The sequence below is a fragment of the Camarhynchus parvulus genome, chromosome Z (assembly GCF_901933205.1).
Source record: "Camarhynchus parvulus chromosome Z, STF_HiC, whole genome shotgun sequence".
NCBI lineage: Eukaryota > Metazoa > Chordata > Aves > Passeriformes > Thraupidae > Camarhynchus > Camarhynchus parvulus.
The window spans coordinates 35,908,277-35,908,492 of NC_044601.1; positions in this window are offsets into that span (position 1 = coordinate 35,908,277).

Genomic DNA, 216 nt, shown 5'->3' on the forward strand with positions numbered 1-216 from the left:
GCGCCAAACCTGCCCGGGCGCACCGCCCCTGCCTCCCCCCGCCCCCGCCCCGGCGGGCCAATCAGCGCCTCCGGCGGGGCAGTGAGCCCGGGTTCTGCCCAATAGAATGGCAGGAGCCGCGCGGCCTCGTCCTCAGGCCCCGCCCCTAAAGGCGCGGCCGCCGACTTTCCCGCCCAGCGGTTGGCCGGCGGGAACAGACTCCCCGTGACACCCGCG